The sequence below is a fragment of the Chionomys nivalis genome, chromosome 23 (assembly GCF_950005125.1).
Source record: "Chionomys nivalis chromosome 23, mChiNiv1.1, whole genome shotgun sequence".
Lineage (NCBI taxonomy): Eukaryota > Metazoa > Chordata > Mammalia > Rodentia > Cricetidae > Chionomys > Chionomys nivalis.
The window spans coordinates 32,274,379-32,289,007 of record NC_080108.1 but is presented as its reverse complement, the minus strand read 5'-3'; the positions used below and the strand labels follow the sequence as shown (position 1 = coordinate 32,289,007).

At 28.2% G+C, this 14,629-nt stretch overlaps 1 non-coding gene across 1 annotated transcript; it reads left to right on the top strand.

Moving 5' to 3' along the window:
* The first annotated feature begins 2,150 nt into the window (after positions 1-2,150).
* Positions 2,151-2,222, top strand: LOC130865625 (small nucleolar RNA SNORD107). The gene has a single exon (XR_009056176.1). It is a non-coding gene; the product is annotated as a small nucleolar RNA SNORD107 (small nucleolar RNA).
* The last annotated feature ends 12,407 nt before the right edge of the window (positions 2,223-14,629 follow it).

Genomic DNA, 14,629 nt, shown 5'->3' with positions numbered 1-14,629 from the left:
TTTGCAAAAGGGGTGGCTTCAATGATTAGGGTTTACAGTTGTTGGTAGTCAGTGTCTTATGGAAGACCTGATCTGAGAATTAAATCTATTATGGTAAGTTTCAATCTACTGATCCTAAATAAGTGTTAGAGCCTGGTCATTGGGATACAAGGTTCTGCATGCTTGATATGGCACACTGAAATGCATATTAAGTTTGTGTCATCACCAATAGTGTGTTGTTGACTACAAGCATTGAGGGAACACATGATGTCTTTGAGTTGTAAGTAAAGGAATTTTTTTTATGGATAAATTTAATTTGAATTAGCCAACAAAGAAAAAAGCTGTTTTGCCATGGGAAGTGGTTTGTAATGGTGAGTGAATTACCTATTTTTTAATTAAATAATAATTAATACATTAATACATTGTATTTCCATCTTTTCCATCTCACCTTCACTCTTTTAATTCTCTTATACTCCAAACATGCTCAATTTCTTGACATTCTATAATCACACACACACACACACACAGAAGAAATCCCATGCACTGGGTCCATTTAGTTGCTTGCATGTACATAGGCTTAGATTCATCACTTGTTGTACTGTGCCTTTTCTCTGGAGAAAACTGATTCATCCTCTCTTAGTCAATGATATTTCTCCATCTGTATGATGTCTTGTGAAATTTCCAGTGTCAGTAGGACTGCTGATGGTCTTGTTTAAATAATATTGTTAAATAGTATTGTTGAGATGTAACTTCACTGTCATGCCTAGAAGACTTGCTAAGTCACCTCCCCCATTCAGAGGCTGGTAACAGGAGGCTCTGAGACTTGGGCCTTAGTGATAACAGCATATTTGAAGAAATTCTATTGTCTGATTCATGACCTAAAGGTAGCCTCCCCTTTTCTTTTAAAGATACCATGCTAATGAAATGCAACAACATGACAGTATTTAAGATCCTCTGTATGTACTTCTGATGTTCAAGTTAGGGAATTTGATACAGGGTCTCATGTAATACAGTCTCACCTCAGACACCTTATAGGCAAAGATGACCATAAGCTCTCATCCTTCCTACTCAGCATCTTAAGTCCTAGTATTATAAGCATTTTTGCAATTACCTACTTTATTATAATTCTTATAGATTTATTTATTATGTATATATGCATTTATACATGCAGGCCAGAAGGCACCAGATCTCATCACAGATGGTTTTGAGCCAAAATGTGAGTGCTGGGAGTTGAACTCAGGACCTCCGGAAGAGCTTATTTAGTTTTTTCCTTTCCTTCCCTTTCCTTTTTCTCTCCCCCTCCTCTCCTCCCTCCCTCCTACCTTCCTTTCTTAGACAGGGTTTCTCTAAAATCCCTGACTGTCCTGAAACACTGTAGACCACACTAACCTTGAACACAGATATATACTTGTCCATGCCTTCCTGGTGCTAATATTGAAGGCATGGACCACCACTGGGTGAAGTAAGGTGCATTGGTGTGCCCCAGCATTAGGAAAGGAAGTCAGTAGGATGAATAGTAGTTCATATTCATATAAATAGTCCTATATTATAGTGAGTTATAGGACAGCCGTTGATAGGTAAAACGCTGTCCCAAAATAAGAATGTTATTGTGGAAACTGTTTACTTTTCAACTTATAAGTCCTTATTTATGATCTGATCAGTTGTTGTTAAAAGACTGATTAATATATTGGGAACTGTTTGGAGAAAGTGACTTGTAATACTTTTAGTATGTTTAGTAGTCTGGAAATTTCAGTCTTGTCACCGTGTCTATCATCTACTTACCTTGAAAGGGGTTAATAGATGATATGTGGCGATTCTTCATCATTACATTCTGCTTCATATTTGTGTGTCATTTCAGATTATGTATTTTATAAAATGTATTAAGACATGCTTGTTTTTTGCAGAACAGTATCTAGTCTTTAAATAGGTGTATATTTATGTTCATGTTATTTCAGTATCAGGTGATGTCCTTTTGTCGAATTACTTGATGACTGAAAAGAGAATTTCATCAATGAATGTTAAGAAGTTTCATGAGCCTGAATACCACCCTGTAGTATTATAACAAGACTATAAATCCTAATAGCTGCATTTAAGACAGAAACATAAACCATGCAAGGTAATGTAATCTTTTGATTTAAAAAAAAAAGCATTTTACAGAGAGGCCTTGACTAGATTTATGATGATATAGGACCTTGTCTGATGAAAATGATTTTAAATAATGAGCTTAAAATAACTCTGAAATCTAGTCAATGTGCCTCATTACATATAAAATTGCTTATCCTCAATAGAAACTATTTGTTTAAATGGGCGTGCTGGTATAGACTTGTAATTTCAGCCTTTGATTGGCTGATGTAGAGAGGGTTACAAGTTCCAGGCCAGCCTAGTGTGCATAACAAGATGCTGTTGTACACATTGTATACTAAGACCTGGAAAGTGCACAATTGCACTTTTATATTATACAATATCTTTTCATAAATGTTTTGAGATAATTTGTTTTCTGCATTTTGTATTTTGTTGCAAGCCAAACATGAAATGTCCATGGATCACAAAAGGCATAGGCACCTGTTGATATGGAAATAAGAATGTGTAAAAATGGAGCTCCCAAGTCTTGAAAAATGGCACGTACCATTGTTGATTTTGTAAGTGCTATCAATCAGGAGGAAAGGGTAATGTTGATGGAACATTTCCATTGTGGAATGCGGTGAGTATATAAGAGCCTGTTCTTCTGATGTCTACATTTGATTAACTTGGTCAGATCCACATCATGGTAATATTACCGCAAAATTAGTTAATGAATAAATATATTGGTTATGTTAGAAATTTTCAGAATTAAGAAGTAAGGTTTAGGTATTATTGCACTTTCTTTCAGTAAGAGTATTAAGAATCCATGATTTTGTAGCTGAATCCATGCTCCAATATTAAAGCTGGCTATTTTTACCGCTTAAATATTTGCCAGTATTTTGGTATTTTCAGTATATTTGTAGGAATGTTTTAGTAATCTTGGTAAAAGTAAAAAAAAATAGTCATTTACATTTATTGGGATAAATTGCCTTCTCTTGTAGTGAGATGGTGAGCCACATGCTGAAGTATTTATGAAAGTAGTTAAGAAGCAAGAACAGTAAAGTTCCTGGAGATAGAACGCAGATTGTCAGGCATTGCAGCACATACCTTTCCACCTACAGCCATAACACTGGACACTGGCATAGTGGCTTTTAGCTGGTAGGATAACTATTAAGTTATCAAAGTGAAATTTACTGCTTCCTTAGCCATATGCTGGCATATCTATTTTCTTATTCTATCCATCCATCCATCCATCCATCCATCCATCCATCCATCCATGCATCCATCCATGCATCCATCCATCCATCCATCCATCCATCCATCCATCCATCCATCCATCCATCAATCCATCATCTTCATCTACTTATTTAATGATTGATTCAGTTATTGATTGGCTTCTTGATGTATTTAATTATTGCTTTACTGGTATGAATTTATTATGTATTAGCTTTCTGGTCCTTGATTTGTTTGGCTTTTTGATCTATATACATATATATATGTATTGGCTTCTTGGCATTTTTAGTAGCTGACTGATTTTATTTATCTATGTATTTACTCATGGCTTTCTTCTATATAATTTACTTAATGACTAAAATTTATTTATTTATTGCCTTTCTTGCCTATTGGTTGATTGGCTTTACTTATTGGCTTGCTGTCATTCATTTCTTTTCTTATTACAAATATATTTATCTGATTACTCATTAACTTATTTGATTAATTGTCTAATTATTGGGTTGCTGGTATAAAGTTTGTCTATTGACTCTATTTGCTTTCTTGCACTCACATTTATTAATTCATTTTTTCATCCATCCATCCATCATCAGTCTGTCTTCTTCATCAATTTATTTAATGATTGATTCAGTTATTGATTGGCTTCTTGATCTATTGGCTTGCTGGCACATTTATCTATTTATTGGCTTCTTGATCAATTTATGGCCTTTCTTGCCTGTTGGTCAGTTGATTGGTTTATTGACTGACTTATTGTCTTGATCTAATTGAAAATCGATTTATTTACTCGCTACCTATTTTAGCTTGGTTGCTTGCTAGCCACTTGATCTTTTTATTTATTCCTTTTCCTGAGTATTGGTTGGTATTTCTTTATTTGCTTGCTGGGATATCTATCTACCCACCTACCTACGTACTTACCCACTAACTTATTTATTGGTGATGGATCTGTTTTGTTTATTGCCTTTTTATCTGTGGATTGATTGACTTTTTGTTAACATTCCGGCTCTATTTAATTATTTATTTGATTATTTATGTGCTTACCCTCTAAGTTATTTATAGGATATTTGATCTATAAGTGGATTGTTTGGCTTTATTTATTGGATTGCTATTTTTGCCGGGCGTGGTGGTGCATGCCTTTAATCCCAGCACTCGGGAGGCAGAGGCAGGCGGATCTCTGTGAGTTCAAGACCAGCCTGGTCTACAAAGGGAGTTCCAGGACAGGCTCCAAAGCTACAGAGAAACCCTGTCTCGAAAAACCAAAAACCAAAAAAAAAAAAAAAATGAATTGCTATTTTTTTATTTATAGCTACTTACCAACTAACATTTATTAGCTTATTGCTTAATAGATTTTTGATCAGTTTATTTATTCCCTTTATTGAGTATTGGTGGACATTTCTTTATTGGCTTGCTGGGATATATACTTGCCTACTAACTTATTTATTATAATATTGATTTATTTAATGGTTCATTTGTTTATTTATTTACCCATTTATTTTATATTTGATGTATTTAATAATTGATCCAGTTACTTAACTATTTATTTATTTATTTATTTGCTTGGTTGCTTCCTAGCTTAATCTCTTTATTCCCTTTCTTGAGTATTGGTGGCGGTATTTCTCTTGACTTGCTGGGATATTTATATATTTACTTACTATTTTATTGTACATTTTATCTATTTAATGATTTTACTTACTTACCAATTAGCATTCATTCGTTTATTTGTTTGGTGATTAACCTGTTTATTGCCTTTTTTAAACTATTGGGATGTGGCATATTTATTTACCAACTAGCTTATTTATGTCTATCTGTTTATAGATCAATATTTATCTATAAACAGATAGACATAACTTTGTACATATGAATTATTTATTTATACATTTGTATCTTGATCTGTTCATTGCCTGTCTTATTTATCAGTCAATTGATTATTATTTATTGTCTTGCTCTCATTTATTTACTTATCCACTAACTTATTTATTGTACATTTGAACTTTAATGATAAATTTACTTACTAGCCTATTTATTATTTAATGCCTATCAGAATGGTGAACTTTATTGACTTGTGGCATACTTATTTACCCACTAACTTCTTTATTGTACATTTGATCTATTTATAATTTTACTTACACACTAACCTATTTATTTATTTACTAGCCCATTAACTTATTTATTGTACATTTGGTTAAATGATTTTGCTTACTTACCAACTAATTGTTGCATATTCATTTTATGTTTATTTATTGCATATTATATTTATGTACTAACCCACTAACTTATTTATTTAATGATTTTGCTTACTTACCAACTAACTTATTTATTGTATACCCATGTTATCTATTTATTGAAAATCTCTCTCTCTCTCTCTCTCTCTCTCTCTCTCTCTCTCTCTCTCTCTCTCTCTCTCTCTCTTGTAGTCCTGAACACTTTATTACCGTTTTTTTACCTACTATGGGCTTTATTCATTTACTTATTTATTTGTTTGTTTTTTGCTTATGTGCTAACCCACTAACTTATTTATTGTACATTTGATCTATTGAATGATTTTGCTTATTTACCAAATAACTTATTTATTGTATACTCATGTTATTTATTTACTGCAAATCCATTTATTTATTATTTATGTATTTATTGTAGTCCTGAACACTTTATTGCCTTTTTTACCTACTGGGGTATTTGTTTGTTTGTTTGCTTATTTAATTACGTGCTAACCCACTAACTTATTGTACATTTGATCAATTTAATGATTTTTGCTTACTTATCCACTAACTTACTGCATATCCATTTTATCTATTTATTGCATGTTCTATTTATTTATTTGTTTATTTATTTATTTATGCACTAACCCACTAACTTATTGCACATTTGATCTATTTAATGATTTTGCTTACTTACCAACTAACTTATTTATTGCATACCCATGTTATCTATTGCCTTTTACCTACTGGGGGCTTCATTTACTTATTTGTTTATTTATGTGCTATCCCACTAACTTATTTATTGTACATTTGACCTATTTAATGATTTTTTTTTGCTTAATTATCAACTAACTTATTTATTGCATATTCATTTTATCTATTTATTTCATGTTTTATTTATTTATTTATTTATTTATTTATTTATTTATTTCTTGTAGCCTGTACAGTTTATTGTTCTTTTTACCTACTAGGGAATCCATTTATTTATTTTATTATTTATGTACTAATACACTAACTTATTATTTGCACATTTGATCTCTTTTAATGATTTTGCTTACTTACCAACTAACTTATTTATTGCATACCCATGTTATCTATTGCCTTTTACCTACTGGGGGCTTCATTTACTTATTTGTTTATTTATGTGTTATTTATTGTACATTTGACCTATTTAATGATTTTTTGCTTAATTATCAACTAACTTATTTATTCCATATTCATTTTATCTATTTATTTCATGTTTTATTTATTTATTTATTTATTTATTTATTTATTTATTTATTTATTGTAGCCTGTACAGTTTATTGTTCTTTTTACCTACTCGGGAATCCATTTATTTATTTATTTATTTATTTATTTATTTATGTACTAATACACTAACTTATTCTTTGCACATTTGATCTCTTTTAATGATTTTGCTTACTTACCTGCTAACTTTATTGCATACCCATACTATCTATTTATTGCATATTCTATTTAATTTATTTATCTATCCATTTATTTATTTATTTATTTATTTATTTATTTATTTATTTATTTATTTATTTATTGTAGTCCTGAACACTTTATTGCCTTTTTTACCTACTGGGGGCTTGCTTTCTTTTTCTTTCTTTCTTTCTTTCTTTCTTTCTTTCTTTCTTTCTTTCTTTCTTTCTTTCTTCCTTCCTTCCTTCCTTCCTTCCTTCCTTCCTTCCTTCCTTCCTTCCTTCCTTTCTCTTTCTTTCTTTCTTTCTTTCTTTCTTTCTTTCTTTCTTTCTTTCTATCTGCTAACTTACTGATTTTACATTTGATCTATTTAATAATTTTTGCTTACTTATCAACTAACTTATTTATTGCATATTCATTTTATCTATTTATTTATTTATTGCATATTCTATTCATTTATTTATAGGTATTTATTGTAGTCCTGAAAAGTTTATTGTGTTTTTTGTTCATCTATCTATTCTATTTTTATAATGATTTAGTTTATCTACCCACTAACTTATTTATTTGTTGGTGATTAATCTCTTTGTTGCCTTTTTAATTATTTGGGAAATGATTGATTTTATTTATTGAATTGTGGCACTTTTATTTATTTACCCCAAAACTTATTTGTTGTACACTTAATCTTGATTTTATTACTTACCCACTAAGTTATTTATTTATTTATTTATTTATTTATTTATTTATAGTTTTGTACAGTCTATTGCCTTTTACCTATCAGGGGATTGATTAACTTTATATCCTTGCCAACACATTTTATTTACTTTATTGTACATTTGATCTATTATGGTTTTGTCACTTACCCACTGACTTATTTGTTTAATTATTGTATATCTAAAATATTTACTTATTTACATATTTATTGATATTTTGATGTGTTCATTGCCTTTCTTATCTCATCGTTGGATTGATTGATATTTATTATTCAGCATATTTATTTACTTACTTACCGACTAACTTATTTATTTTTTGTTCATTTAACATATTTAATGATTTATTAATTACATACCCACTAACTTATTTATTTCTTAGTAATTAATTTGTTTATTTATTGCCCTTTATTTTACCCATCATGTAATGAATATTTATTGACTTGTGGCATTTATTTATTTAACTACTGACTTATTGTACATTTGATATATTTATTTTGCTTACTTAACCACTATCTTATTTATTGCATATTCAATATTCAATTATTTATAGGTATCTTGATCTGTACATTGATTTTCTTATCTGTCAGTGGATTGATTGACTTTGACTTGCAGTCATATTTATGTAGTTATTTACTTACCCACTAACTTATTTATTTATTGTACAGTTGATCTATTTAATGATTTATTTACTTACCCACTAACTTATTTACTGCATATTTATTCATTTATGTACATATGTAAGCACCCACTAACTTATTTATTGTACATTTGATCTATTTAATTATTTTGCTTGCTTACTCACTATTTATTTATTGCATATTTTATTTATTTATTTGTTCCTTGATCTGTTCATTGCGTTTCTTATCTGCCGGTGGATTGTTTTGATGTTATTTATTGACTTGCTGTCAATTTATTTATTTACTTACTTACTTACCCGCTAACTTATTTATTGTACATATGATCTATTTATTTTATTAATTTACTTACCCACTAACTTATTTATTGCATATTTATTTATTTGTTTGTTTGTTTGTTTATGGTTTTGAATGGTTTATAGATAGGCTTTTTCACCTATTGGGAGGAATTTTTTAACTTTTTAGACTTGGTGACATATTTATAAACTTATTGTACATATGATCTAATGAATCACTTACTTACCCAGTAACTTATTTATTTATTGCATACTCTATTTTTATTTTTCTCTTCATTGCTTTTCTTGTCTGTAAGATTGTCATTTATTGACTTGCTGTCTTTTTTACTTACACACTAAATATGTATTTACTGTACAGTTGATCTATTTAATTATTAATTTACTTACCCACTAACTTATTTATAACATATTTATTTGTTTATTGTAGTCTTGCATGATTTATTGCCTTTTTTTACCTATTTGGGGAGAATTGTTTTATTTTATGGGCTTGCTGACATTTACTTTTGGACTTACCCACTAACTTATTTATTGTACATATGATTTACTTAATGTTTTATTTATCTACTTACCCACTAACTTACTTACTTACTTACTTACTTACTTATTTATTTATTTATTTAATTTATTGCCCATTTTACCTATGGGGGGGATTGTGTAACTTTATAGTTTGCTGACATTTATGGACTTACCCACTAACTTATTTATTGTACATATGATTTACTTAATGTTTTATTTATCTACTTACCCACTAACTTATTTATTTATTCATTCATTTATTTATTTATTTATTGTGGTCTTGATTGGTTTATTGCCTATTTTACCTATTGCGGATTGTTTAACTTTATGGACTTGTGGACATATTTATTTATGGACTTACCCACTAACTTATTTATTGTACATTTGATTTACTTAATGTTTTATTTATCTACTTACCCACTAACTTATTTATTATTTATTTATTTATTGTGGTCTTGATGGGTTTATTGCCTATTTTACCTATTGGGGATTTTTTAACTTTATGGACTTGTGAACATATTTATTATGGACTTACCCACTAACTTATTTATTGTACATATGATTTACTTAATGTTTTATTTATCTACTTACCCACTAACTTATTATTTATTTATTGTGGTCTTGATGGGTTTATTGCCTATTTTACCTATTGGGGGTTGTTTAACTTTATGGACTTGTGAACATATTTATTATGGACTTACCCACTAACTTATTTATTGAACATATGATTTACTTAATGTTTTATTTATCTACTTACCCACTAACTTATTTATTATTTATTTATTGTCGTCTTTTTTTTTATTTTTTAATTAAAATTTCCAACTGCTCCCCGTTTCCCATTTCCCTCCCCCTCCTCCCATATTGCCCCTTCCCCCCACTCCCCTCCCCCATCCCCACTCCTCTTCTCCTCCCCCCAGTCCATTCCCCCTCCCTCTTGATACTGAAGAGCAGTCCAAATTTATTGTGGTCTTGATTGGTTTATTTATTTCCCATTTTACCTATGGGGGGATTGTGTAACTTAATAGTTTTGCTGACATATTTATTTATGGACTTACCCACTAACTTATTTATTGTACATATGATTTACTTAATGTTTTATTTATCTATTTACCCACTAACTTATTTATTTATTTATCGTGATCTAGATTGGTTTATTGCCCATTTTACCTATTGGGGATTGTTTAACTTTATGGACTTTAGGACATATTTATTTATGGACTTACCCACTAACTTATTTATTGTACATATGATTTGCTTAATGTTTTATTTATCTACTTACCTACTAACTTATTTATTTATTTATTTTTATTTATTTATTGTGGTCTTGATTGGTTTATTGCCTATTTTACCTATGGGGGGATTGTGTAACTTTATAGCTTTGCTGACATATTTATTTATGGACTTACCCACTAACTTATTTATTGTACATATGATTTACTTAATGTTTTATTTATCTACTTACCCACTAACTTATTTATTATTTATTTATTTATTTATTTATTTATTTATTTATTTATTGTGGTCTTGATTGGTTTATTTATTGCCTATTTTACCTATTGGGGATTGTTTAACTTTATGGACTTGTGAACATATTTATTTATGGACTTACCCACTAACTTATTTATTGTACATATGATTTGCTTAATGTTTTATTTATCTACTTACCCACTAACTTATTTATTATTTATTTATTTATTGTGTTCTTGATTGGTTTATTTATTGCCCATTTTACCTATGGGGGGATTGTGTAACTTTATAGTTTTGCTGACATATTTATTTATGGACTTACCCACTAACTTATTTATTATACATATGATTTGCTTAATGTTTTATTTATCTACTTACCCACTAACTTATTTATTTATTTATTGTGATCTAGATTGGTTTATTGCCCATTTTACCTATTGGGGATTGTTTAACTTTATGGACTTTAGGACATATTTATTTATGGACTTACCCACTAACTTATTTATTGTACATATGATTTGCTTAATGTTTTATTTATCTACTTACCTACTAACTTATTTATTTATTTATTTATTTTTATTTTTATTTATTTATTGTGGTCTTGATTGGTTTATAGCGTATTTTACGTATGGGGTGATTGTGTAACTTTATAGTTTTGCTGACATTTATTTATGGACTTACCCACTAACTTATTTATTATACATATGATTTGCTTAATCTTTTATTTATCTACTTACCCACTAACTTATTTATTTACTTATTTATTTATTTATTTATTGTGGTCTTGATTGGTTTATTTATTGCCTATTTTACCTATGGGGGGATTGTGTAACTTTATAGTTTTGCTGACATATTTATTTATGGACTTACCCACTAACTTATTTATTGTACATATGGTTTACTTAATGTTTTATTTATCTACTTACCCACTAACTTATTTATTTAGTGTGATCTTGATTTGTTTCTTGTCCATTTTACCTATTGGGTATTGTTTAACTTTATGGACTTGCAGACACATTTATTTATGGACTTACCCATTAACTTATTTATTGTATATATGGTTTACTTAATGTTATTTATTTACTTACCCACTAAATTATTTATTATTTATTTATTGTGGTCTTGATTGGTTTATAGCGTATTTTACGTATGGGGTGATTGTGTAACTTTATAGTTTTGCTGACATTTATTTATGGACTTACCCACTAACTTATTTATTATACATATGATTTGCTTAATCTTTTATTTATCTACTTACCCACTAACTTATTTATTTATTTATTTATTTATTTATTTATTTATTTATTTATTTATTGTGGTCTTGATTGGTTTATTTATTGCCTATTTTACCTATGGGGGGATTGTGTAACTTTATAGTTTTGCTGACATATTTATTTATGGACTTACCCACTAACTTATTTATTGTACATATGGTTTACTTAATGTTTTATTTATCTACTTACCCACTAACTTATTTATTTAGTGTGATCTTGATTTGTTTCTTGTCCATTTTACCTATTGGGTATTGTTTAACTTTATGGACTTGCAGACACATTTATTTATGGACTTACCCATTAACTTATTTATTGTATATATGGTTTACTTAATGTTATTTATTTACTTACCCACTAAATTATTTATTATTTATTTATTGTGGTCTTGATTGGTTTATTTATTGCCCATTTTACCTATGGGGGGATTGTGTAATTTTATAGCTTTGCTTACATACTTATTTATGGATTTACCCACTAACTTATACATATGATATATTTAATGATTTTGGTTACTTACCCACTAACTTATTTATTCATTTATTTATTTATTGCATATTTTATTTTATTTATTTATTTGGTATCTTGATATGTTTTTCTTATCAGTGCATTGATTGTTATTTATTGAGTTGCTGTCATTTATTTATTTACCCACTAACTTATTCATTGAACAGTTGATCTATTTAATGGTTTATTAATTTACCTACCTACTATCTTTTTTATTTATTTACAATGTTCTTCAATGGTTTACTTACTGCCTTTTACCTATTGGGATTATTTAACATTATGGACTTGTTGACATTTATTTATGGACTTACCCACTAAATCATTTATTGTACATATATATATATATATATATGATGTATGTATTTATTTATTCATTTACTTACCCACTAACTTATTTATTGTATAGTTGATCTATCTTATTTATTTTATTTATTTATATACTTATCCACTAACGTATTTATTTATTGTACATTTGATGTATTAATTATTTTGTTTTCTAACCCACTAACTTATTTATTTACTGCATATTCAACTTATTTATTTACATCTTGATCTGTTTGGCTTTTCTTCTTTCTCAGGGATTGATTGACGTTATTTATTGACTTGCTGTCATATTTATTTATTTACTGACACACTAACTTATTTATTATACATTTGTCTATTTAATTATTTTGCTTACTTACCCACTAACTTATTTATTGCATATTTTATTTATTTATTTGAATCTTTATCAGTTCATTTCTTTTCTCATCTGTCGGTGGATTGAATGACATTTATTAACTTGCTGTTATTTATTTACTGACACACTAACTTATATGTACTCACCCACTAACTTATTTATTCATTTATTTATTCATTTATTTATTTATTTATTGTAGTCTTGAACGGTTTATTGCCATTTTTATCTATTCTGGGTATTGTTTAGCTCTATGGACTTCCTGACAATTATTTGTGGACTTATCCACTAACTTATTTATTGTATATTTCATTTATTTAATGATTCATCGGCTTACTTACCAACTAACTTATTTATTGTATATATTTATTTGCTTACCCACTAACTTATTTATTGTATATTTGATCTATTTAATGATTTTGCTTACTTACCAACTAAATTATTTATTGTATATATTATTTGCTTACCCACTAACTTATTATATATTTGATCTATTTAATGATTTTGCTCACTTACCAACTAACTTATTTATTGTATATACTATTTATATGCTTACCCACTAACTTATTTATTTATTTATTTATTTATTTATGTATTTACCCACTAACTTTTTTATTTTATGTACTTACCTACTAACTTATTTATTTGTTTATTTTAGTCTTGAACGGTTTATTTATTGCCATTTTTATCTATTCTGTGGATTGTTTAGCTCTATGGACTTCCTGACATTTATTTATTTGTGGACTTATCTACTAACTTATTTATTTTACATTTGATCTATTTAATGATTTTGCTTACTTACCAACTAACTTATATTTATTGTTTATATTATTTATTTGCTTACCCACTAACTTATTTATTGTATATTTGATCTATTTAATGATTGATTTGCTTACTTACCAACTAAATTATTTATTGTATATACTATTTATTTGCTTACCCACTAGCTTATTTATTTATTGCATATTTGATTTATTTATTTGCATCTTGATCAGCTCATTGCTTTTCTTATCTGTTGATGGATTGATTGACATTATTTATTTACTTGCTATTATTTATTTACTTACACACTAACTTATTTATTTATGTACTTACCCACTAACTTATTTATTTTATGTACTTACCTACTAATTTATTTATTTATTTATTTATTTATTTATTGCCATTTTTATCTATTTTGTGGATTGTTTAGCTCTATGGACTTCCTGACATTTATTTATTTGTGGACTTATCCACTAACTTATTTATTTTACATTTGATCTATTTAATGATTTTGCTTACTTACCAACTAACTTATTTATTGTGTATACTATTTATTTGCTTACCCACTAACTTATTTATTGTATATTTGATCTATTTAATGATCTTACCCACTAACTTATTGATTGATTTGTGGTCTTGAATGGTTTAATTATTGCCATTTACCTACTGGGATTATTTAACATTATGGACTTGCCGACGTATTTATTGTGGTCTATTTATTGCCTTTATACATATCTGCAGATTGATTGGCTTTATTCACTTGCAGACATATCTATCTATGGTATTATAATCTGTGTACTTGCCAACTAATTTAATTATTGTATATTTGATCTATTTAATGACTGATACTTGTCCAGTAACATTTATTTCTTGCAGTATTTATTTATTACTTATTGTTGTCT